Source organism: Schistocerca gregaria, chromosome 3, assembly GCF_023897955.1.
Source record: "Schistocerca gregaria isolate iqSchGreg1 chromosome 3, iqSchGreg1.2, whole genome shotgun sequence".
NCBI classification, from domain to species: Eukaryota; Metazoa; Arthropoda; class Insecta; order Orthoptera; family Acrididae; genus Schistocerca; species Schistocerca gregaria.
The window spans coordinates 674,613,235-674,639,057 of record NC_064922.1 but is presented as its reverse complement, the minus strand read 5'-3'; positions in this window follow the sequence as shown (position 1 = coordinate 674,639,057).

Here is a 25,823-nt window from a genome sequence, read left to right as displayed (position 1 = left end):
TCCAGCCAAAATGTGAACTTTCAGCCATGTTGTCATTGTGATGTGGCTATATCTATGGCCATCATTTTGGATCTGCTACCTTGAATAAATCTGGCACCTTTTTCCTCCTATACATGTTGACATCTAAGATTGTGGAACCGCTACCAACAAAACTCTTAAAATAACAGGAAAGTCGATTCAATGACGAGTACCCGTTCACAAAACGGCACTCAAAATGTAGCAGCGGAGCAAACGAGCAAACACAACCTATCCGTATGGTGTCACAAGCGGAACTGCGATCCACTTTGTGTATATGAGTACGCCACCAGTGCCAGTCCAAACACAGATGTGTCAATACGTGACAGTTTGGATGTTAGTGCACTCGTGAAAATAACACGTTATCTTAAGTGGATTAAAAGGTACCAGGCAAATCTTCAGTGCTAACACTGAGACGACTAAAATATTAATTGAACTAAGATGAATAAATATTAATTTTTGAGAGGGTAAAATCTCACCAGAGTTACAGAACTTAACTACCCAAACGAGCTAAGATTCGCTGGCCGCTAGCACTTACTAAACACAGCCGTAGGCAATTTTGTAGCCATTACATCATTCAGGTGAGCCACGACTTTCAGTATAAATAAGACTCAGTTTCAACTTCATTGGTCGCTACTACATGTGGTGGCCTAGAATATATGACACAGTTAATTTCAAGCCATTGAACAAGTCACAATTAAAAGAAATTTTGAAACACATCAAACATGGGACTACGATAATTTAAAACACAGGTACAAGAAAATAGATGTAATACATGAGACAGAGTGATAAGGAAACATAGTCGATCACGTAACGAGTACCTTATCCCTAAAGGGCAGAGAAAATGGCAGTACAAAATGAAGAGCATTTCAACACCCACATCAGCAAGTATGTCTCCTTAATTTAGGGTAATCCTGCTGCGTTGACAGTGCCGGCAACCAGCACAATTTTGCCAACCACCAGCCTCTTAGACGGTCATGTGCCCATAAGCTCCATGAACAGCGGATTGTACTTCCCATGTGCCTCTTGTCTCTCTCTCTCTCTCTCTCTCTCTCTCTCTCTCTCTCTGTCTGACAGAGACCAACTACCTGTCCCTGTGGTCAACAACCTGCTCCAAGAAACTACAAGCAAAGAGTCAAGTAACAGGCGACCAAAGTGCCACCCAGTGACTAGACAGAGACAGATGCTGCCAATAGGCAAAGACGTAAAAACATAGAATGAACTGACAAGGCTCAAGCAATAAACATTGAGATACGTGAAAACGCTCACCCAGTTTATGATTATGAGAGCATTTAGCCACTTTCAGCAGACTCTAAACGTAGTTCGAAACTACATATAAATTTTTTCTCGCTCTCTTGCTAAACAACAATTATTTAACACATTGTCTAATCTGAAAGAGTTTTATACATGGGAGTTCAATTTTTTTAAAGAATTGTAGATTCACTGGTAAAGGTCTGTTAAACAAAGTGTCAGACGATTAGCTACAAATACTGTACATACTGTTGTACGATGCATATATAGAAGGAGGTGATGCGGTTGATTCTCTCACCCACATAAAGAACGTGCCGCACTTGAATTTAGAATTAACGATCGAATTTGAGAAATGATAGCTCGAAAAGCGGTGTACATCTTTGGTGCCAGTATCTAAAACCTCGACATATTTAGTCACCTACTTATCAGCCTTTATTCATCATTACAGAGCAGAGACAATGGAAATCAATGAATCTCGTCACACGGCTGTTTGACGATGTCAGCTATCTATTTCGACACACAGTTTACTTTGGGAAGTAGCCCCACCTAAACCGAGCGCTTTTTCTTTGGCTGAGAAACCAAAGAGTCATTCGACAGCATTACTCTTCGCAGTCACAGTTATGCTAATTTGAACTTTTCAAATCCAAATACATGTGAAAATGTGCCACTCTTCACTGTGCTTCTTCCTATTAACCACCATCAGTCTATACCACATTTCAAAACTAAGAAAGGTTTCTCATTTCTCTTTATTTAATTATTGACAGTCCACAACCTTAGCCAACAAATTACTAATACTTCTACCTCTAAATAAACTACTTGTTCTGGATCACAAGAAAGGTCCTGACGATAAACAGATCAATAAGCTGTCGCTTATTTCTAGAAGAGTATGTGAAGACTGAATGGCTACTAAATTATGTAAAATTTGTAGAGAAAGAACTGACAACAATCAGTGCAATGTTCGAGACGGTAAAACTATTATTTATCCAAGCGCAACTGCTGTAAAAATATCCAAAGTTTGGGTTCAGTGGAGTGTCAGGGTCCAACGTGGCTCGAGTTACGATTTTTGTCACCCCAATTAGTGTAAGATCGACGTACGAACAGCGTCTCTGGAACGCTACATAAATATGCCAAGCACGACAATAAACTCAAGTCTTCAAGTGCGAACTAGCGTCACGGAATTTATGGTTTCCACGTTATAACGCGATACTGGTGATGCGCGAGGGGACGTCAGTTCCTTTAGAATACCGATACAAACGTCATAACGTGCAGTACATTTCAAAATGGATTTGGTCCGTTGGCACGCATTTTTACTGCTGCAACAAGGCCGCGCGGAGTGGCCGCGCGGTTTGAGGCGCCATGTCACGGATTGCGCGGCCCCTCCTGCCGAAGGTTCGAGTCCTCTCTCGGTCCACGAATGTAGTTGTGGTTCTTAGCAGAAGTTAGTTTACGTGTAGTGTGTAAGTCTAGGGACCATCGACCTCAGCAGTTTGGTCCCTTAGGAATTCACACACATTTGAACATTTTGGTGCCAGAAGCAAGTACAGTTGCGTACACAGTATTTCAACCACATAGTAAATTCGTGTGATAAGATATTCATCTGATGCTACAAGTAGCATACAAAATAGATTTCACAGAATGCCTCACAGAAATTGTGGGAGCAATGAGAAAGTGATTTAATGTCAGTCAAAATGTTACTTTATTATCACAGAATTTCCAAGTACATGAGTTGCATCACGCCTTTAGGTACATAAGCATGCAGGTGCCAATTCAGAGATGTCTCTGAGGAATCCTCCACATCTTTCCCACCCTGGTCTACTTGCAGGTGCATGACCAGCCAGACAGGCCTGGTGCGTTATACATCAGCGGTGTCAAGGATGGCTGTTCTTGCGTGTTTTCCTCTTCCCATTTTCAAATAACCGTGAGCTTCGCTTCTTCCACAAGTGTCGTGAGAGCATCTCGCAGAAGGACGACATCACCGACTCTGATCCTCACCGATATTTTATCTGGGCGTTTCACTCGGTGAAAACTGCGTATGACCATGAGGTACTCTTTGCTCCACCACTTGCTGAAATCTGCTGACGAAATCTGAATTATCTTGTCAGGTCAGTCACGAGTGATAATCTCCATGTAGTTGGTAAGGTTGCGAACCTTGCTGTCACGAAGGAGCCGGTCTTCATTTTGGGCGATTGGTCTCGAGTTGCAGGCGGTTCAATATCCGCAAACCCTTCCTTGCCATTGGCAAAACGTCTGAGTATATGTCCAAGACATCTTTTGATTGAACCGACCATTCTCTCCCACCATCCCCTCAATCAAACAGCTTGCCGTGATTTAGACCTTCCCGTTATACATTGTTGTGCGAGATTTTAGTGGACCTTATCTACACAGAAGGCCGTCCACAGTTCCGTTATCTCTTTGTTGACCCTAGGGAATGGTTGTGCTTTGCCACTGTAGATTACGTGTGGAATGGCAATTCAGCCACACAGTGCTCATATTAACCAACATGTTGCTGCGTTCTGCACTAGCTCTAGACGAACAGCTCTAGTCTCAATACAGAGGAACGGTTCAGTGGAGGATTTAGTTGTGGTAATTCGTACTTTGGAGTACAAAGGCCGTGCAGCATTATCACCAGATGCTGGGAAGGGCCTGTGTGGTGTTACCCAGTCGGCTGGTATCGGAGTTTCTATTTCTTTACCGTCAAAGCCGCGCGCTATTTTACATTGGAGGCAGTGATATGTATCGTTCTTTAATGCGCGACGGGTATGCAACCAAGTGGAAGAACGAAGCGCAGGACGTACAATTAAAATCTCCAGAAGATCTAGCGGTTGTATCTAGGATTAAAAGGCTCGTGAAATTATGGTTTCCGTCCGGGATAAGTGGATGTCCTTCCTCATAAAGGAAACGACCACTTAGACACAATATCTACATCTACATCCATACTCCGCAAGCCACCTGACGGTGTGTGGCGGAGGGTACCCTGAGTACCTCTATCGGTTCTCGCTTCTATTCCAGTCTCGTATTGTACGTGGAAAGAAGGATTGTCGGTGTGCTTCTGTGTGGGCTCTAATCTCTCTGATTTTATCCTCACGGTCTCTTCGCGAGATATACGTAGGAGGGAGCAATATACTGCTTGACTCGTCGGTGAAGGTATGTTCTCGAAACTTTAACAAAAGCCCGTACTGAGCTACTGAGCGTCTCTCCTGCAGAGTCTTCCACTGGAGTTTATCTATCATCTCCGTAACGCTTTCCCGTTTTCTAAATGATCCTGTAACTAAGCGCGCTGCTCTCCGTTGGATCTTCCCTATCTCTTCTATCAACCCTGTCTGGTTCGGATCCCACACTGCTGAGCAGTATTCAAGCAATGGGCGAACAAGCGTACTGTAACCTACTTCCTTTGTTGTCGGATTGCATTTCCTTAGGATTCTTCCAATGAATCTCAGTCTGGCATCTGCCTTACCGACGATCAACTTTATATGATCATGCCTTTTTCGAAGAGACTGAAACTGTATTTTCGATCCATTTGAGTAGTGAGTATTTTCGTTAAAGGAAACTTCGTTTTTGTACAATCTTGAACCAATAACGTCGAAATGCTGAACGTCAAAATGCTGACATTTCTTCCACATAAATTAAAGGAGAAAATTTATCTTAGTTATTTCTCTTTTAAATCAGGGAAAGTGGGCAGTGACTCACAGCAAAGGCAATTATAAGCTACATATTTCACTATCTGTCAATGAGTGGGGTGTTTGTGTAAGTGGGACGTGTGAATCCGGAATCGAGTACTTAGTTTCCGGTACAGGAACAGCTGCGACTTACTTCTGATATTCATTAGACAAGAGACAGAGTGTTTGTGAAAGCCGGTGCTACCCATGCTGCCGTGTGTCCATTGCATGGTCTGTAGTTTGTTGTAATGTGGTCATTATTTCCATCCATGATTATTCTGCAGTAACCCTAGTGTTTTAAAATATACGTCTCTACAGATTATTAACACACTGTTCGTGACATATTGCACACTGTGTTTCCAGAAATTTAGTGTATTACTTCATAATAGTGCAAAATGCACTTTTGCGCCATTGCAGTGGCTTTCTTGAAAATATATGCAGGCACGTTAGTGCCAACAATTACGACACAAGGTGGCGTTCAATGAAAGATAACACATTTTCTTCGTTTTGGTAATTAGTTTACGACAGAATAAGTCTTAAAATTTTTTGGTGATCGTAAGAAAAAATAGCTTCGAGGGCTGATTCTGAACCAGTGTGTGATTACTGGCTGAAATTCTGTTCTCCGAACACAAAGGTGGTGCAATGGAACTTTTATTACCTGAATAGCAGTGCTAACGTTGCTAATATCCCTACCAAAGCTAACTATGTAAGCTCACATCTACCGTATACATCTTCCTGTAAGAATGTAGAGCTAATCTTCTGTTTGCTACAAAGTTTTAAGTGTTTCTGTGGAGGTAGCTCTAATTGAATCCAAATATACATTGTATTTAACATCAGTTTCCCCTTTCACCTCCAATCTTAATACTTTGCGATATCACAAAAGCAACTGCTAATTATTATGGATATGAAATGAGTTGCAAATTCTAGCAAATAGTAACTGTGAACAACTCTGTTAGTGAAACCACCGATGTAAACTGTAATTCACTTTACAAATTAGGATCACGTTGTGCCATGGTATCTCTTTACCTACGTAACTTCAATCAAGGCTATGTGCCTGCCACGTTGCGCATGTGCTGTCTGCTACAGCTTCCGTGGGAGTGAAGTTTTCTGCAGCCACTCGCCGAGTTTTGAATTTCGTGAATTTCATCAATTTCTTTAAAAAAAAATGATTGCACTACGTCGCAGCAGCTAAAATTTTGGCATAGTTTTTCTTTCAGTGTATTCTTCCTGTACCAGAAATTTCGAGGCTGGTTCCGACATGTGGGACTGGATCGTTCCCTTGTCAATTTTATAAAAATATTTTTAGACTTTTTCGCCATATTTAACAAATTACTGTAGACTACAATAGTCTCTGCCATTTAAGGTTTCATCCAAAATGTGTGAGTATTATTCATCAATTAGTACAATATTCATTGCAAGATGATAAGAAACATACACCCATCAAACATCCCAGGAGATATCATCAGGAACTCCTTCTGCAGACGAATTACACCTATCTTTTTGGTGCAGGGCGTTCGGTTTCTAACTATTTAATTTTTACGTATCCTTGTGTACACAACTCTTCTTACAGAACTACATTCAAACACTGACTTTGTTCAGCATTTACTAGACGTTCACTTATATTGCACAAAACATTGTCGCAGTTGATTCTTCCTACTAAATTTACTATAAAAGTTGTTTTCGAATTTCAAAATGTTATCTTCTTCCAACATTACAGTCGGAAAATTTCCGGAAATCAAAAGTCATGACAAGAAGATAAGAACAGGTCTAAATAGTGTTTTCTTACAACATATGCAAGATAAAAATATGAAATTGTAACGAATGCAAAGGATATTTGTATAGATGTGTTTGGAATAAATTAATATCACTAACTTGCTCGCGGAGTGCTTTTAAACTATGTCGCTACCACATGTCTACGTCTAAATCTACGTCTACGTAGTTACTCTGCTATTCACAAGTGCGTGGCAGAGGACTGAATGAGCCACCTTCAAGCTGTCTCTACATCGTTCCACTCCCTAACGGCGAGCGGGAAAAACGAGTACTTAAATTTTTCTGTGCGAGCCCTGAGTTCTCTTGCTTTAGCATTATGGTCATTTCTCCCTACGCAGGTGGGTGCTAACAGAATGTTTTCCCAGTCGGAGGAGAAAATTGGTGACTGAAATTTCATGAGAAGGTCTCGTCGCAACGAGAAACAGCATTGTTTTAATGCATGCCACTCCAATTTACGTGTCGTGTCTCTGGCACTACCTCCCCTATTTTGCGATAATACAAAACGAACTGCTCTTTGAACTTTTTCGATGTCAGCCGTCAGTCCCACCTGATGCGGATCCCACATCGCAAGGCAATACCCGAGAATAGGGTGGACCTGCGTGGTGTAAGCAGTCTCTTTAGCAGACATGTTGTACCTCCTTAGTGTTCTGTCAGTGAATCGCAGTCTTTGGTTTGCTCTACCCACATCATTGTCTATGTGATCGTTCCTGTTGAGGTTATTTGTAATTGTGATCCCCAGGTACCTAGCTGAATTTACAGCCATCATATTTGTGTGACTTATCGCATCATCGAAGTTTGGCGGATTTCTTTTAGTACTTATGTGAATAACTTCATACATTTCTTTATTCACCGCCAATTGCCACTTTTCGCACCATACAGATATCTTATGTAAATCATTTTGCTATAGGCTTTGGTCATCTGATGACTTTACAAGACGATAAATGACAGCACCATCTCCAAACAATCTTAGAAGGTTACTTAGATTGTCTCCTACGTCGTTACTATAGATCAAGGATAATAGAACGCCAGATATCCCTTCCGTTTTACTCGATGACCTTCCGTCTATTACTACAAACTGTGACCTTTTTGGCAGGGAATCACGAATCCTGTAGCACAACTGAGGCGATATTCCATACGGACGCACTTTGCTTCAAGTCACATGCCACACTCTGGTTATATATTTAATAATGGATTTAACTAGCAGAACGAAACACTTATTACTCCATACTATCGTCATTTGTAAATAGTGAGATCAATTGGATCAAGTTTGATGAAGGGGTAGTGGGCAGATGTCGTCATGTGTGCTCCATCTAGCGGTTTTCAGAAAAGCTAACTGAACAGTACACATCCGAAGTGGGCGATCATGTAAGCTACTACCCACTAGGGCACTTATTGTAATAGTCTGTCTGCTCTTGTGATCCGTTGCCCAGATACAGCAATGTATGTTGTTTCATATACACTGTTATATTTCAGGTTGCTTGTAGTAGTTATTAAACCATTTAACAGTAAACAGTAGTGCGTATAAAGCAAATAGTTGAGTATTATTGTTGCGTATGAATTTAGAGGGAAAGTGACAGTTACAGGAAAACTGGAGACATATATCAGTTAGCGGAAGTATCTGTAGACAAGGAATGGCTTGCGAGCCCGTTTTTTTCGTAGGTCTGTCTGTGGCTGAGTAGCATATATTCTTCGGCTCAGTACATTGGGAAAGCCTCTAATTTGCTGTTATATAAAATGCTCCTCGTCGCCCACCAAGTAGGTTACAATATTACACCGTCGTTTCATATAGTACGGTTATTCAACAATAATTAAACAACCAATAGGTATAATGAAGAAATGGACATCAAGAAGTGACTTGGTTTCATTCCTGGCTATTTACACCAAGAAGCAGAAGCACATGCGGAATCTTTCCAAGTGGACGGAGGTAATTGTGTAAACAGCTGCGGTCGCGAGAATTATGTCGTAGCTCCAATATAGGCTTGAAGCACCTCACCGAAGTGGCTAGAGTATTCAAGCATTTTGATAACAAGTGTTCTGTTTGACACTGAAGTTCTTCACAGGATCCTGCTAGGCGAAGTTAAGTGTTTCACATTCGTTAAACCAACTCTCTCTCTCGCCTGTTTGAAATCAGTTCAGTAACATGAAAAGTTCTTCTGTTTAGTCTTGTTCCATTTAATAAACAGCGGACGAAAACGTTACCTACGTTGAACAACTAACGCTACCTCACGTTTCACAGTAATATATGATAACGCTGGTACAAGGTAACAGATGTATTTAATATAGATGCAGATGCAGTATTTTAAATCTTTACAGCCAAGCGGGATTAGCCGAGCGGTCTCAGGCGCTGCAGTCATGGACTGTGCGGCTGATCCCGGTGGAGGTTCGTCCTCCGTTGGGCATCGATGTGTGTGTCTGTTCATAGGATAATTTAGGTTTAATGTACTGTGTAAGCTTAGGGACTGATGACCTTAGCAGATAAGTCCCATAAGATTTCACACACATTTCATGTTTTAAATCCTTACAAAGACGCTTTTTTGTAGAAACTGAAACTGCACTATGAGTAGTGAATGATACAATGACAACTATTTCAACAAGTAGTAAGTCAAATTATTTCTCATTAGCAATATGACTCTGGTGAAATTAGTGAAAATAAAAACAGTTTACTTTACTATATATGACAAAGTTGAAACGTTCACTATGACTACCATTTAGTGTTAAAAAGCTCATCCCTTATTTAGAATGTTTCGTATATGGTTACACAGAAAACGAGTCACCCACTGTACTTTTAGTGCAGAGCACTTACGTAAGTCATACCTTTATTTGCTGTATGTATTTCAAGTAGCAGATATTTATTATTGTATGCTGCACACGTTGACATTAAGTGGAAGGTTAAATGCTCAAAGGCTGTATTATTCAGAGTAACGAGTTCTGTTTATGATATCTATTCTGCCACTCTCCACAACCATCTCTTCTTTATAGTGAAAGTTACAGTATTGTTAGCGACTTATTCGTTCTTCTCACTGCATTTTATATAGAACATTTTCAAGTTAAGTATCTTTTAGACGCCTGCTGCAAAATTTGTTTCCGAGCAGCTACTGTAAGCTATTACTATTAGTTCAGTCCGATGACTCATTGTCAGTTACAAGTCGTCTCAATTAGGAACAGACGAACCAGGTGAAACGAAGCTGGAGCAGTGGCCACTGTAAAATAGAAGCAGCATTATTTCTGATACTATTTATTAATTCAGCTAAGAGTTGTGTGTTTGAATCAGTCTCGCTTTGGCTTACACTATGCGGCACCCCTCAACCAATTTTCCCTTAAAACCCTAGATACTCATATAATCGTTACTAGTCCTTCATTTCTGGGTGCACTTCTGAATAAAAAACGAAAATTCTGTACATTACCAACACATTGTAAGCAAGCATCTTCATCTGTCAGTCTTTGAAGAGATTTATCGTCATCCGCCACCATTTCCTGTTGTCATATGTGATATAGAGGAAACTAGATGTTGAATCTTCTAAATATGTTTTTTAGTTAAATTGAAATAACAGAGAAGGCGAAACTTCTACGGTTTTACTTAAACTGCTGAATGCTTTACTTCTTTTTATCATTTCATTTCAAACACAGACCAATAGAATTTTCCCTGCCAAATTCCGCTCAAACTTATCTTACTCATTTATTGCTCACAATATACAAGGATAACGCGATCTGGCTGCTCAAATAATTAACACAAAAGAATGTCCCTGAATTAGGAAAAATCCTAACCATAACCCATACATTTCATAAGTCACTTGCCTCACAGAAAATCTTCATGACATGAACTACAGGAATTATAGCAGGTATGGAGACAGGTAAATAAAAAGATTCAAACTACTGTTTGCTGTAGCTACTAATACGCATGTGATTAGCAAAGGGTAAGATTTTGTTGCAGAGCAAACAATGTATTTTGCACATTTTACCTCAACCATGTGACATCCACTTCCAAAATTTATATAATCATGCGTGACATCCCGATCCAAAATTTATATAATCGTCATTAATTCCATTATCCACATCTTACAATCCATGTCCAACCAATCTCTCAGTGAAAGACACACGTGCAGACCGTCTGCTCGCGCTAACACTACATCTAACCTCAATCACTGCTTACTATTAACTTCTAACTGTGAGTCCGAACAACCACAAAGTTTCTTACAGAGGGTGTACAGCGCTGTCAGTGATATTAATGCAGTCTACAGTGCTGCCAACGTACAAACATATACATGAGCTACTTACAAAGCATATAGAGGGAAAAGTTTATAAACATCCTGTGAGCCCTACTTCTTTCCAGACGACCAAAATATAGCTAAGGGGGTATGGAATCATTTACGGTTATTTACGCTACGAAAAGAAATGTTCACCATTTCCATCGAAAACAGTCACGAAGATAGATACTAAATATCTGGTAGCAGATTTTATTCATGCATGGACTGAATTCAGGAATCCGGACAGCAACTAACTCAGATTTTAAGAATTACTAACATTCATTTGACATTCGAGTTTCATGTATAATGCATACGAGCCGCGGTACCTATTGCCGTATTTCGGAAGGGGAGCAATACTGTGAACAATTTTCAACATCACACCAGAATCTGTAAGAAATGTCTTTCTCGTATTTCCCACTGCGTCCAATAGCTTGTGATGCTTGAAAAGCATCCGAGAACATCAGTATTTCATTTTCTATCTTCCCCGAAACTTCTTATGATGGCATTAGCACATGAAATCCTCTTCCTTTCTCCACTAAATTTATTACCTGGCCCTCGTTCGTTTTGAAAGCCTCGCTGATGCAAAGGCGTACTGCGTCTACTGCTTCATTTCCTTACATTTCAAGTCTTCATTTTCCATCTCCATTCCTTTGTTAGCAAAAGAATACCATCCAGAGCGTCCTATAACGTCCTGTGTCGGAAATTCGAGAGAACCTTCGAGCCCAAAAATATATAGTGGACTGCTGTTTTTTACTTCTCTTAATTCTAATAACTGCCATATGGTGCCTAATATAGCGAGAGCTGTTACTTTAATTGTCAGCGAAATTTTCCTATACTGTTATGGGTGACCACTGTGTTCCAATTTGAAACTTACACAAGCAGACTTTTTAAACTTTGTCGCATATTCACGGCGCATAAGTGATGAGTAACGCTGTAAAACGCTTATTCGGCATAGACATGTTTGCAGTTCGGTGAATGGGAAAGACACCTACCACTTGAACGTGTTTAAATGTTAATTAAACAACAGACTCATTAATGACCAGAGAAATAAATAAGCTTCGACTAACGAAAATAAACGTCAAAGTGTACACACGTTTGTACAAAATCATGATATTATTTATCTTTAGAACTATTATATGAAACAGTGGGACTGTCCTGTGACTTTTCAGAGGAAAGAGACTAACATAGTTATGAAGGATTAGGTCTCAATAAAACATTGGACAAATAAACTGATTCTTATATGGTCACTTATTTAAAAAAAATACTCCTGTGTCTGTGGTAAACGTTTATACTCTGCCTGATTTGCTGCATATAATGCGTAGCTCTCTTCGTCGGGGCCTGCTCTGTTTGGGTACAATTCACTGCTAACACATTAGTTAATAACATAATGTAAAGGAAAGGAGCGCTATCGGTCCCGCACGCTCCTACGTTAGCTCCAGGATGGTTACATTATATTTCCTTTAAATTTTGTAAGTGATTTTATGTATAAAAAATGTTCCGATTTTCCAAGTTACTGGCGCAGAGGGCATACCTTTTCTGAAAACCTTAGTAGTAAGATAACATTAGATCCACTATTTAGGACTTCGCGCCTGATAACAACAGCAGTGTAATAATATTAAGTGAACATTTCTTTCTTAACTAAGAATAAAACTTTTAATAAATCTAATTTTCTGTGTGCTTTTCCGATCGACATACACATCCTGATTAGCGCTTTGAAGGCATTACGATACTCTCGCACTGCTAGGAGGGAAGTGTCTGGATTTCGCGACGCTGTAAATACAAGTGATTTAGATAGCATTCCGTATGATACGTTTATTACTTAGATCTGCTGCAGTCAGAATGGTTGATCAGGTGTGCATCACAATGTTTTACAGTGATATTTTGGAACTTTAATTCGTAACTTACATTATTTTTATGTTCGGTTCGCTGTTTGCTGTTACGAAAATATTTTGTAGTCTTATCAAACAACTGAGCATAATACGTCATTCGTGCATATGTCATTATTTTATCCTTTGTGTAGAGTTTCTTCTACTTCTTACTGCGATTGTTCGCCATATGTTGTGGTTTCAATTTTCGTCGTCTGTTTTTGTACAGTGATGCCACACAATCGCTTACATGGCCATTGTTTAATGCTATTTACTTTAATTTACACAAGAACACAAAAAATAACAACGCACTGCGTTGAAAGTGTCCAAATGACCCCGAACATGGTGGGTACGATGTTTTGCTGTAAAACATCGTATAACGAGAGTAGAATTCCTTATAAATAAGCAGGCAAGGCAGAGAGGGAGTTATTGTGAACAGTTCTCTCACTGGCTTGTTCTCATCGGAATCAACGGAAAACCAACATTGATAGCAATAATACAGTTATACATGCCGGCCTCGCAAGCTGAAGATAAGGATACAGAGATATTATATGAGGACACTGAACGTGTAATTCAGTATGTAAAGGGCAATGAAAATGTAATAGTCATAGGGAACTGGAATGTGATTGTAGGAGAAGGAGTAAAGACAGAGTTGCAGGAGGATATGGGATTGGTAGTAGAAGTAAGAAAGGAGAAAAATTGAGTTCTGCAATAGATTTCATCTAGTAATAACTAATAATCTGTTCAAGAACCACAAGAGGAGGAGGTATACTGGGAAAAGGCAGCGAAGTATGGGAAGATTTCACTTAGATTACACCATACTCTGGCAGAGATTTTGGAATTAGATATTAAATTGTGTTAGCCAGGACACTGAGATTACAAGTCGGTAATGCAGAAGGTTGAAGTTTTTGAGAATAGTCAGGAAGAATCAATGTGCCAAGAAATGTGATACGGAAATATTGAAGAATGAACAAACACGCTTTAAATTCTCTGAGGTTATAAATATTGCTACAGTAAATAGTTCGGTAGACATTTCAGTAGATGTGGAATGGACATCGCTAAAATGAACGATCACACAAATTGGAAATAAAAACGTAAGAACAAGGAAGGGAACTGTGGAGAAACTGTGGATAACAGAAGAAATACTTAAAAACTTCAGATGATGGACTCCTCTACTCCTTTAGTACAAAAACACACCGGGAAATTGAGGAATAGAAAAATAGAGGACACTTAGGACTGAAACAAAAAAGAGATGCAGGGAAGCTAAAGCGAAATGTTTGCATGAATAATGTGAAGAATTCGAAAAAGAGATAATTGTAAGAATGACTGACTGAGAAAAGTCTAAACTGGTGAAACTAAAAGCATGCGTGGTATTATGAAAAGCACAATTTGAATTTCGCTGATAAATACAGTTCTAAAAGCCGAATGTTGGAAAGAGTACATTCAAGGCCTCTGTGAGGGGGAGGACTTGTCTGATGACGTGATTGAAGAAGAAATAGGAGTTAATAGAAAAGAGATAGGGGATTCATTATTAGAACCAGAAATATAGAAGGGCATACTGTCAAATGAGGCACAAGAGATGGATGAAATTCTATTGGAATTTGTAAAACCACTGGTGGAAGTGACAAATGACTGTTCACCCTGGTGTGTACAATGCATGACACTTACGATAAACCATCTGATTTTTGGATAAACATCTTCCTTGCAATTGCAAAGATAGCAAGAACCGACAGATGCGGTAATTATCGCACATTGAGCTTAACAGCTTATGCATCCAGATTACTAACGAGAACAGTATACATGAGAATAGAAAGGAAAATTGTGGATGCGTTAGATGGCAGTCAGTGTGGCTTTTCGATAGTTAAAGGTACAAGAGGGGCAGTTCTGATTTGCAGCTGATAACTGAGGCAGGACTAAAGAAAGACGCGTTCACAGGATTTTTGAACCTTGAAGAATCATTCGACAATGTAAAATGCTGAAAGATTTGGGCAACTCTGAGAAAAATAGGGGTAAGCTATAGGAAAAGACGGGTATTGTATTTTGTGTACAAGAACCAAGGGTGAACTGTAAGAGTGAAAGACCAACAACGAAGTGCTCGGATAAAAAAAAGAGTGTAAGACGATGTAGCTTTTCATCAATACTGCTCAATTTATACATATAAGAAGAAACGACGGAACTGAAAGAAAGTTTTAAGAGTGGGATTAAAATTCGCAGTGATACGATGTCGGTGTTACGATTCGATGATGACATTGCTATCCTCAGTGAGAGTGAAGAGAAATTGCAGGGTCTGTTGAATGGAATAAAGAGCCTAATGAGTACAGAATAAGGATTCGGAGTAAATCGAGGAAATGCTGAATTAATGATAAGTAGTAGAAATCAGAACTGCAGATCACGGAGTAGATGACGTTAGGAACGTCTGCTCGCTATGCAGTAAAATAACGCATTATAGACGGAACAAGGGCATAAAAATTAAACTAGCACTGGGAAAAACAGCATGCCTGGCCAAGAGGAAAGCACTACTATCAAAGATAAGCCTTTTAATTCGAGGTATATATCTGTGAGATTGTATGTTAGGAGCACAGCATCTTGTGGTAGTAAACAGGGACTGTGATAAAACCAGAACTGAAGAGAATCGAAGCACTTGCCATGTGATGCTACAGACGAATGTTGAAAGTCGAGTGGACTGGTAAAGAAAGGAATGAGGATGTCCTCCACAGGCGAAGAGAATCGAAGCACTTGGCATGTGGTGCTACAGACGAATGTTGAAAGTCGAGTGGACTAGTAAAGAAAGGAATGAGGATGTCCTCCACAGAACCGACAATGGAAGCAATATATGGAAAGTACTAGTAAGAAGAAGTGGCCAGATGATAGGATATTTGTTACGATATCCAAAAATTGCTTCCATGGTCCTAGATGGAGCTGAATTAGTGGTGTGTTTCATCAGGAAAGTCAGAAGACTAATGATTAAATAAATTTACATCGTCAGGCGAATCCCTGAAGTGAATTAAGACCAGGAAGTGAGATATGTGCACTGCCTCCTCCTTCGTCGCCCCATCCATGTTTGGTTCTTTTTACGAGTTTATACTTTGTGGGGCCCTCTGCTGTTAGCTTCTTCGACGAATTTCAGCATTTACCTAGTTTTGTACATTATGCAATTTATTTTCTCTGACAGTTTGTATTTTCTGTTTGAAGTATGTTTCCATGTTACTCTGTGATCAGCGCTGTTCTGCTCTGTACTCCACTTGTCTGACCTATGGTATGGTTCTCTCCAGGACTTTTTTCTTTTCCTTGGGTTTCCACCATTTCACCACATTTTAAGGGTTTATTTATACCCTTTTGTGGTTTCCCAACATTGGCCCCCTTCTAAATTAGTTTCTCGTTGGTTGCGACATGAGTTTTAGAATAGAATGACATTGTAGGAATTGGGGTATCATTTGTACTCCAGTACACCAGTTTCATGTTGCAACATTAAGTACTGGTCATTGCTACATTTTATATTACTTGTATCAGCCACTTTAGCAATAATCTTACGCTTTTTATGCAAGTTTGTCACTTCCTGGTATATTTTCACGGTTTCTGTTTAGGACCTCATGCGATGGTGAAACTATCGTTAACGGATATAGCAAATTAAATTTATTATTATGAATTTGTTTATGTCACCCTGTTTACAATAACAAAAATTTTCTAAAAAATAGTTAGCGTATATGCTGAGCTACGTCACACCAATACTAAGAGATGAAGATCTTCACTATAATTCAGTGTTTTATATAACATTTATGTGACTTACAGAACTGATTACTTATACACTATATGTAGGGATACATGATTCCAATACTAAATGAGAACGGTTTTATATTTGATATCTAACTGAGCAACTGCATATAATTGCTTATTGTGATGAGGTGCATCGGACTAATGCTAAGAGAGGACGACTTTATATACATTTCATTGTTTCATTGTCGTACAGTAACTTTATTAATATACGCATTTACATTTACAAACAGAAAACAGCTCTTTCTTTGCTTGATGTTGTTTCAATAACAGCTAGTTAAATGACTTAATTCATAATTTAATTTCTTCTCTTATTTGATAAATACTGAGTATATTCTCGATTTCAGGTACATATTCTTTTTTATTCTTTCTTGCTGCATCTGTTGTCAAACGATTTTTAAAGCCATAAATTAAGTACATAAAGGAAAAAAGTTAGATGCACGCTAGAAGTGGAGAATATATCTACTCTGTATTACTGGTTGGAGAAGGAAATGTATGTAGAGCACATTTAAGTAACAAGTTGAAAACTAAACTGCATGTTATTAAGCAGTGTTTTGTTTATGTAAATGCAAATGCAAAAATTAATATACTGCTTGTAAGATAATAATTGCTTTCTTATTTGCTAATCTGCCCAAAATCCTTAAAATCCTGACATTCGCGTTGATCTACATGTGTCTCTTTGAAAAGAAAAAGCTAGTAGTCGCATGATCTAGATAAGTAGTTGAAAGTATGTGGTTGAGAACTTAGCTACTGCCAGTATCTTATGTGTCTGAATACTGATTCATATCTTCGAGACCAACTTGTCATAAATCATCCAAACCTCACATTACGACACGTCAAGGTGGAAATGTTTTTTGGTAGGTTTGTGAAACTTACGAACGAGTGTTTCCCAAAGTACTCTATGGCATGCCTTTCCTGAGGATCTGAAACAACTTATAAAATTTCGTGCATATCAGCTTGATTCCACACTGAGGCTTATGCTATGAGTAGTCATAACACTTCTATGACTTTTTTTGGGTCACCACAGTGTGTGTACTCCAGAGGTAAATTGTTTAGTCTTCTATGCTGAACGCCAGTCCCTTCGCCTCCGTTGAGCCACATAGAGATGGCTCAACTGAACAATCTGAGGTAGAGGACCTGGGATCGGAGAAGCCAGTTTAAGGAGGTACGGAAATAAATGTGTCTATCGCTTTGTCTAGCATTACTGTTTACCAGCTTTTTTACAGTTAACAAGCACTGAAGTTCACAGGTACTGTGCTGTTTATTTGTATATGTATCCTTTATTTTCTGGAAGGAAACAAGGGAGACGAGCCTGATTACTAGGAAGTCATCCGCAGGTTTTATCTACTTTACTTGTCCATAAGGTGGCTCTGTTGTATCATATTTATATTGTTCCATGACAGAACGTGCTATGAATCAACGACAGACCCATTCAGTAACGGTGCCTTTCAGACACGTACAGTATAATACAGTGGAATAATACCGGTACAGTTTCGCAGCACTCACTGACCCGGCCTTGTGTATAGGGAAGTACGTTGCAATGCTATTGGTGCTGAAATGAATTATAAGGAACGATTTTCTAACATACATCATCCGCCACGACGAGTGTCTTTTTGGCTCGATCGACGAAGGCTGCGCCTGGTTTATTTGAAAGAAGGAAGAACTGGGAACATGAAGGCCACAACAGCCATATTTGTCAGAGTGTGTCAGAATATTTTTCGCCGATGTGATACTTGCATTGAGATTGATGGCCTTCAGTATCAACAAATTTTGTAAGCTACAAAACGGTACGTTTTTTGCGTAAATGATGGAATCTGCAGTTACGTGTAACTAATGTTGATGAAAGAGTACACAGTAATGTGATGTCTATTATCTCCTTAAGCTGGCTTTCCTGAACACAGGTTCCCTGCCTCAAATTATTCAATGTCCTGTTAAATTTACGGAAACTCCCTTATAACTTTTGAAATGTGTTTGATAATACTATTGTATTTCTTTCTTTCATAGTCTTTTATTCGTCCTTTTCTATGTGCATTAAGCATACACAATATTTCACAATACAGTTGCTTCTTTCTCGGCAGATAGTTGTTACGATTGTGAGTGTTTAAAAAGGAAATGAGCTCTAATAAACCTGTGTTTTATCCTTGGTTACTCGTTTAGGGTGGCTACCTAGCATATGCTGCTCAGCCTTCATGACCTCATATATGGTGTCTGATTCGCTATGTTCATAGACGTAATTGATAGTTGTGTTTCCTACTGCTTCGTTGTCTTCTTCGTCTTTCTTCTTCTTCATCATCTTCTTCTGCTCCGCTGCTTTGATCTGTAGTTCAGGAGTACCTTTTCCGACTTTCTTTTATTGTTTTAAACGTTTCTGAGAGAGAATACTCACGTTGTAGCTGTCCTAATTTTAGCAATCGTAATTTCCGTGAAATAGCTTTCTGCACTTCAGCAAATTTGTACTTTGACACAGACATGCTATTATATACCGTGCCAGTTTTGTGGTGGTATACCTCGAGGCTACGTCATACCTATTGCAATGATGAGACAAAGCATATCCTTTTCTGTTGTATTAACTTTTTTAATTCTGTCCTTCAACGTCTTACATTTTCTAGCTTTTGTCTCGGCCAGACTTTCCATCCAATTGCTATCTTTCTTATTTTTTGCATTGATTGACTGATTATTCTGTCAACGTACAGACGCCTGTGTTCCGCACCTTAAGAACGAGTGTGCGACATACCCGTAAATTTCCCCACATTCTACAGTATACTGATATATGTGTATGTATTGGTACACTTCCTTTTAGGTAGAAACTAGGGAGGTTTCCTTTATGTTGATTGTCATCCAATTTTCTCATTTCATTAACAACCAGAATGCCGTGTAGCGTGTGATTCCAGCAATCATCGCATATGATAACAAATTCATTGAATGTCATGTCGGTTCTGACGTATGCTTGCTAAAAGCGTTTTCAATTCATATTTCCCTGTCTGAATGCGATAACAAGGTTTGTATTATCCTACACCAATTTCATTGGAATCCTAGAATTTCTTTCTCAAATAAAAGACATCAGGTTCCTTGTGATACCCGAAAAAAATACTACAACATAATCATATTTGAATACACCGTTTGGTGTTTTACTTCATCTCATAAATTTCCTGTAATAGTTGATATTTACGCTTAAATGGGGTTTTTGAAAATTGATATATGTTCTTTAAGTGAACTCCTTGAGGATGTGTTAACAGCGAGAAAGTAAGATAGTATTCCTGCTGTCGGGTAGACTAACACTCAATGCACATGTATTATTGTGAAGTAGTGACCAATTTATCTCCGTCTTCCAGTTCCATATCACTGCAGGCCCAGGTTTTTTACTTCGAGAGTCTCGTAGCGAGATTGCTTTGTCCACTCGACAATGGTAATAGCTGTGTGTTTATACTAATAGATACGAGATACTGTAGAGAAATAAATAACACACATACAGATCTTTCACATTCTTTCTACCTATAAATTTTATAAGAAAGCCCACAGTTCTGTGACCAATTCCAGCATGGTTGCTTCACACACTTCAATTTGTATAGACGCACAGCTTGTATCACAAAGGTGAATGAGGGTTTTGCGTGCCATTTGCAAACAATTTTCTTCAAAATTTCCCATAGAACAGGTAGACATATGGTTGTGATCTTAGATCACACTCTAGATCATGCTGCATAGTGCGCCTGGCATGCATTAGAGTTTTAAATGTGTATTCCTGTATAGATAAGTGTCCTCTCTGTCGTTATATACTTTCACTGTTCCCATTGGTGCATGAACCCACTCATCTAGCTATAATGTTACATTGACACAACAGTACTGTGGGTTTTCAAATAACAGGACTGGGTAGAATTCTTGATCTAACTTCGTACACACACTGACACATTTAGTACCACATTTCTTTAACCTGTTGGTATGGTTACATAACATTACTTCGATTTCGGGTGACTGGTGCTGTTGCGATAGCTGCATCAAGTCTTAAAGGAGAAATAAGCACAGATTATTATTAAAACATATTGTATATTATCAACAACATTTTTATTTGTCATTCTCATCAACATTTTAATTGCAACGTGAATTTCTTGCACTTGCACACTTTGAGAGGTCTCAGGTGACTGGTTGAATAGTTTACCAATACCTGTATATATAAAGGTTTCAGTAAACTTTGTTATTATCTTAGATAACAAACAGATACAAATCGTTTTCTGCTTGTGTATAAAACAAGCAGGTATATGCATGTGTGATCAACATTTTTAGTTATAAGAAATAATGAAATACGTTTAACGTTACGGATTCATGCTATAAGTGTCTTATGTCACCTGTGAAATGCGTGAAAGGGTGGAACTACGTGCCGATTCACGTCTGCATACGTTCATCATTAGTATGATGTATGTAAGGTATACTTGCAACGTACAGAGCGTAATTACAGCAAATGTACTACATTATTGTGGTCTATGTGTGACTTATTTGTTGTGTAATTGTAGTGTATATAAGACATATTTCAGACACGTATGTGCCTAACACCATGGTCAGTCAAGGATTCCAAAATCAGATACTGGATGGCAAGGCGGACCAATGAGCAGATGTGGACTCAGATCACAATACAGTAGTGGTGAAGAGTAGGCTGAAGTTCAAGTGATTAGTAAGAAGGAATCAGTATGGAAAGAAGTGGGATACAGAAGTACTAAGCGATGACGAAACACGCTTGAGGTTCTCTAATGTTATAGATACAGAAATAAGGAATAACTCAGTAGGGAGTACAGTTGAGAGGAATGGACATCTCTAAAATGGGCCATTACAGAAGTTAGGAAGGGAAATATGGGTACAAACAAGGTAACTGCGAAGAAACCATGGGTAACAGAGAAAATACTGCAACTGATCGATAAAAGGAGGAAGTACAAAAATATTCCGGGAAACTAAGTAATACAGAAGTACGCGTCGCTGAGGAATGAAATAAATAGGAAGTGCTGGAGACTAGGACGAAGTGTATGCATTAAAATTTAGAAGAAATCGAAAAGGAAATGATGGAAGGACAGGCTCAGCATATAGGAAAGTCAAAACAACGTATGTTAACATTACAAGCAACTGTGGTAGCTTAAAGCGTTCAACGGGAATTCCACTGTTAAATGCAGAGGAGAGGGTCGATGGGTGGAAAGAGTACATTAAAGGCCTCGATGAGGGGGAAGATTTGTCCGATGAGACAGAAGAAGAAACAGGAGTCTATTTCGTACAGATAGGGGATCCAGTATTACAATCAGAATTTAAGAGAGCTTAGGATTTAAGTTCCAATGAGACAAAAGGGGTTGATAAAATTCCATCAGAATTTCTAAAATCATGGGGGAAAGTGGCAACAAAACGACTATTCACATTAGTGTCTAGAGGCTGGCGACAAACCACCTGACTTTCGGAAAAATATCATACACAGACTCCCGAAGGTGGCAAGGGCAGACCAGTGCGAGAATTATGGCACAATCAGCTTAAAAGTTCATGCATCGAAGTTGCTAACAAGGATAATATACAGGAGAATGGAAAACAAAATTGAGTTTAGAAAAGGTAAAGTCACCCGAGAGGCAATTATGACGTTGACGGTTAATAACAGAAGCAGGACTAAAGAAAAATCAAGACACTCTCACAGGATTTGTCGACCTGGAGAAATGTATACACAATGTAAAATGGTGTGAGATACTCGGAATTCTGAGAAAAATAGTGGTAAGCAGTATGCTGAGACGGGTAATATACAATATTTACAAGAACCAAGAGGCAATAATAAGAGTGGAAAAACAAGAACGAAGTGCTAGGATTAGAAAGGGTGTAAAACAGGGATGTAGTATTTCGCCCCTACTGTTCAATCAGTACATAGAAGAAGCAATGATAGAAATAAAAGAAGGTACAGGAGTGGAATTAAAATTCTAAGTGAAAGGTTAGAAATGATACGATTCGCTTATGACATTGCTATCCTGAGTGAAAGAAGAATTGCATGATATGCCGAATGGAATAAACAGTCCAATGGATACAGAACATGGACAGAGAGTAAATCGAAGACAGGTGAAACTAATGACAAATAGCAGAAATGAGAACAGCAAGAGGCTTAACATCAGGATTGATGGTCACGAAGTTGATGAAGTTAAGTAATTCTGTTACCTAGGCAGCTAAATAAGCAAGATGGGCAGAGCAAGGAGGGCATCAGAAACAGATTAGAAATGGAAAAATGTCATTCCTGGCCAAGAGAAGTCTACTAGTGTCAAGCATAGGCCTTAATTTGAGGCAGAATTTTCTGAGAATGCACATTTGGATCATATTGTATGGTAGTTAAAAAAGGACTGTCGGGAAACTGCAACAGAAGAGTCTAGAAGCATTTGAAATGTGGTGTTACCGACGAATGTTGAAAATTAGGTGGACTCATAACGTAAGGAATGAAGAGGTTCTGAACAGAATGGGAGACCAAAGGAATACGTGTAAAACTCTCGACGAGGAAAAGGAACAGGATCATAGGACATCTGTTAAGACATCAGGGAAAGAGTTCCATGGTTCTAGAGGGAGCTGCAGAGGGCAAAAACTATTGGAACACATGCAGCAAATACCTGAGGACATAGGTTGCAAGTGCTACTCTGAGATGAAGACGTTAGCACAGAAGAGGAATTAATGGCGGACCACATCAAACCAGGCAGAAGACAAGCGACCTAAAAAAAAAAGTGCCCTATGCACTGTAATTACAGCATATATGCAGCATATGTGTGGCACATTAGCATCATGTACATGGCATGTATGGGACATTGGGTCTGTGTAACATGACATTGGAGTTAGACTTCAAAAATGTTAGCCATACTTGTGATAGTCTGTCTGCAGGAGCGCCCATATGTCAAAACTAGACTGCTTAGTGGAGCTACAATATCTTCACACACAAACATCAAGCATTCCCAGTAGACAAATGTTGACTGTCTTGCACTGAGTAGACATATCGCATCGATTCGTCATTCATGTCTTAACATACATAGATCGACTACAACTACGATTATGTGTGTGTATTCTGTCCATTTACTAAACCCAAAGCGCTGTGTGTGTGTACTTCATGGTTTGGGAGAAAGAAATCAGATTATTTAACATAAAATAATTATTTACTATGGAGTATTACGATAACAATCACTCACTGTCATGCTGTATTCCCATTGATTACTTCGCAAATCCAGATAGATTTGATCTAGAAGTCTGCTGCTGTTGTTCAGACAATAGTAGTCCTGCTGTAATGATAACAAAGCGTGAAGTGTAATGACATATATGTGTAGTGATGAAAATAACAATTAGAGGTGGATGAACGCTTACTGCCAAGTATTTTCACCATAACGCACAACTGATGCTCACATGGCAGGAGACTGGACAGAGATTATAAAAAGGGCATACAGTTCCTGTAAATGCCATGTTCTGTTGCCAAACACAATGAAGTTGCACGGCCATTATTTGATGGTAGATTTACACAGCAAGTAGACAGGTCGTCTTATGTTGGTAGGGACGCAAAACTTTAAATATGTCACGCATTTGTGTTTGCCCACAATATAAAACTGCAAGTTATTTGACAACTTAGACTGCACGAGCTTTGTGGAAAAAGTGTTCAAACAAAACGTTGATACATTGACGAAAGTGCTGATGTACTGCGGGGTACTGTTGTTTGGTGATACATAAACATATAATGGACGATGAAGAAGAGGATTATTTGCTCTCCATTTACGTGAAGCGCAAGAAAATACGATAAGTAAATAATATGTTTTTGTACCGTTAGAATGAGTATGTATCAAATATATTAACAAACTCTTAAACAACGACGAAGAGAGTTTCGAAGTATTTTTCACAAATTCTCGTCATAAATTTTCATCGCTTTTGTACTGTGTTGAACAAGACCTGCCACTTTCATAATTTTGTACACTTCCGTAAATGTACAAACTGTAACGACCATTTAATAACTTCTGTGCATTATTGCTTACACAGTGTGCACAGGAAGGAACATTTATCTCAATCCAAATCGTGCAGAAGGATTGAAAACCGCAAAGGAATTTCCAACGAAAAGTGCCATTTCCGTAATAGGTACAGGCGGATATGTTCAAACTCATGAACTTCCAGTGAGAGGTCTATACAGGGTATTTCAGTAGCAGAGTTTAGGTTTTCTGCCTCTGTTTGGAAAATTAATGAACCTGAACATGAAGTCACGTCTGTTTCTGGTGTGACCGTCTTCGTCGTTTTCAGTAAGAATAGAAAAAAAATATGCCAATAACTTGCTTAGATATTGTTAGTTACCGCTGCATTTTCAATTTGTCGGCGTCGCTGTGTTATAATGTTGAGAAGAAAGTGCTGTTAAAATATACGACTGAAAATTATACCAGCAGCAATGACAAATATTGCTAATAAAAGACTATATTAAGGAATAAGCAAATGAAGGACAAAATATGGTGTTTTATCCATAAACATCTGCGTACGTTAAAATTATTTCATTTGAGTTTACTTACTTGTGTTGTTGGTATCTTCTCCAATTTAAGTCCAAGTCACATTCTTGTTCCCTATAGTTTTTATTTGTGTATTCACTATGTCCCACACACACTGATGTACGGACAGTGCGTCAGTTACTGGAAACTTTTTACACTTTCTAGCCACTTTGCACGTGAACTTTACTAGAGCCAGAGTACAAGGCATTAGACTCGTCCAGAACCAGTTGGTCAGTCATGCCTAAGGTACACTGCTGCATCACTACGCGTTGCACTCTTCGGCAAACAGTTTCACTATTTTCTTGCTCTGGAGGGGACGTCGCACGACGCCGTGTGCGCACGCACCATGCGGTGCCGAACTTCTACTCCTAAGGAAACATGGCTTTCCTAGCTTTCAGTCTTCGTGCTACCGCTGTACTGTGTACACGACCGCACGCCCAGCTGCTACGGTGGGCGTCGTCATTTAGATAAGCACCATTGGAGAACCGTCGGTCTGCAGGTACTGTAGCCTAAAGGATCGGGCTAGTGACAGGGACCAGTTGCGCCTAGAAACCTAGTAGTTGTCTATTTTGTTCGCTGGATCGCGAGAGAGCACAGAAGGGAATGAATCTGGTAAGTTGTTTATTGAAACAAATGCTTTCAGTCTTCCTGTGAACCATAGCAGAGTAACTCGTGTGTTTGCATGCTTGGGCTTGTCAAGACATCCCTTAGTTAACTTTTGTTTAATCTCTTCTTCAGTTTCATGGCTGTGTCGTCTGG